Genomic DNA, 2,205 nt, shown 5'->3' on the forward strand with positions numbered 1-2,205 from the left:
TTGGAATTATGACGTGCTTTATAACTGCATATAATGGTTTTTTTCTTATCTCTAAACATATTAAATTGTTTAAGTTTTATGTTGGACTTACTTTTCTTAGGATAGAGTTGTAGGGCAGAAGTGGAAGAAGGTTGCTTAATTGCGCCTTCTTGATATCCTTGTTTGCTAGAAAAGTGCGGAGTAATAAGGGGGTGTACATTAGAACGGCTAGAGTTTGATGTTTGCTTTAATATTTGTTTGTTTTAATTTATGCTTGCAATTCTTTCCTATATAAAAATTGAGGTTTTTTTTATAGAGGTCTATAAATTAAGGTAAAACTCTGCCGATTTTTTGTTAAAAATTATTTAAAGTCATGTTTGGTTTGTAAAAATTAAAAATTATATTGGTGGAGGTCTCTAATTATAGTTGAAACTCTGTCCAAATTACATTTGTTTCAGGTAGATATATCAAGCAAAGATAGTGGCTGGAGTCAGAGTCGTGGTTGGGGTAGAGGGCTGGTGACTCACACCCTAGAGACTACTCAGTCACCCTCTACATCGACTATGCTTGCGACATCACAGGCACAAGTCCCATAACACCAGCCATTCATCATGATCCCAACCCCAATTATGTGGGTCCTATGATGGTTGCTTCTCCTCATCCTCAGCTAGAGCAGACTCTTCCACCCCCTCAGCAGACCCCTACATTCACGCCACCCCCCGTGACAGGCTCTACAGCAATGCCAACCTCCCTTCATGGATCCCAGCCAAATCCTGCAGCACAACAGATCACTAAGATGACGATTTATCCTGATGGAATGACTGGATAAAAACTTCTCTAACTCGTATATAAATACAATTTACATTGAAATTGTTTTAATGTATATTTTTACTAAGTGTAAGTTCTTCGTACGTAAGTTTGCACTGGATAATAATGCTTGTATACAGGAGTGTACAAAGATTATCAAGCTAATGTACCCTTGGCTGAGCTACAAGAAGGTTCCTCATGATATCAAAATGTGATGGTTTGATAAGAGACAGTAATATTACTGTCAACTTTGCCTTTTAGTTTTATCTATCTTTTCATTTATGGAAATAAGATCAACGAATTAATCATCAATTATTTCCTTCTATAGGAAAAATTCATGTGGGATGAGGCCCAGCACTAGATGATAAAAAAAGATCTTCCACCACCGCATGGCTAAACGTTTTCAGCAGATGTTAGAGGACGTGTGGATAAGGAGTGATAACCATTTGCAGTGTCTTCAACCTGACATTAAAAATATCTTATATTTGTACAGCAAGACGGATGAGGGTTTCAGACATCTCCAAGCCACGAATAGAGCCAACAGGGCATCAACCAAGGCATTGAAGTACACAAGAAGGTTGGCCACGATTATGAAAATAAGGGCCAAAATAGTATAAATTCTTTTAACATGTTAAGCTAGTTTTATCTTTGTTTCCTTAATTAATTGTCACTTCTTTTGATCTGCTTGTCCAATATATGAAGACAAATTCATTGGACTATCATGTTACCATGGCAATGGTCTTCAAACAAGTCCATGCGCTCAAGGAGAACAAGGAAAGATTTGTTGCTCTACGATAGTTTACATGAGTAATCGACTAAAATAATTTAATAACATACTATTATAACTATAGTTATCTTAACACTCACATGTCATGTGTTAGGATTTATACACTCAGAACTTTGAGGTTGCAACCTAGCAATTTCAGCAAAATGGGGAGGATGGCAACGCCTCAAGTGCATCCGTGGTGAATCTTGATGCGGTGAGCTCCTCGATCGCACACATGGAAGAGAGAGATGCTTGGATGTGAAGATAAAGTCCTTGAAATAGGAGTTCAGATAGGAGCTGAAGCAGATACTGCACATGCAACATCAGATAGCGATCTACTATGAGCATATGTGCGTGGGTGACAATGCCGCTACTGGAGGAGGGGGATCCTTGTCATCTGCACTTGCACCCCGCATCAAGACAGGCCACACGATTAGGAGGAGGAGGACGCCGGCAATTACGAGGTTCCATAGATATTAGGATTTTGTTTTGTCTAGTGTGACATTACTATTTTTTATTTGGTTACATTGACAACATCACTTTATTTTATTTTTGACATTTTTTATTTCGCATTTTAATTTTTATTTTAATGAAACATATTTAGCTTTTTATTATTTTTATTTGAATATTAATTATGATAACGTGATTGTGAT

At 37.3% G+C, this 2,205-nt stretch overlaps 1 long non-coding RNA gene across 9 annotated transcripts in view; it reads left to right on the plus strand.

The window, feature by feature from the left end:
• LOC107613140 overlaps positions 1–2,117 on the plus strand; it is a 6,286-nt gene extending 4,169 nt beyond the window's left edge. For 2 of the 9 annotated variants that reach the window (XR_001613948.2, XR_001613955.2), the window contains 2 exons: positions 438–1,018; positions 1,115–2,117. This is a non-coding gene — a long non-coding RNA (uncharacterized LOC107613140). The remainder of the gene's footprint in view (positions 1–437; positions 1,019–1,114) is intronic. The other 7 variants (XR_001613949.2, XR_001613952.2, XR_001613954.2 and 4 more) reach the window with 7 other exon arrangements.

This window comes from Arachis ipaensis, chromosome B08 (assembly GCF_000816755.2).
Source record: "Arachis ipaensis cultivar K30076 chromosome B08, Araip1.1, whole genome shotgun sequence".
NCBI classification, from domain to species: domain Eukaryota; kingdom Viridiplantae; phylum Streptophyta; class Magnoliopsida; order Fabales; family Fabaceae; genus Arachis; species Arachis ipaensis.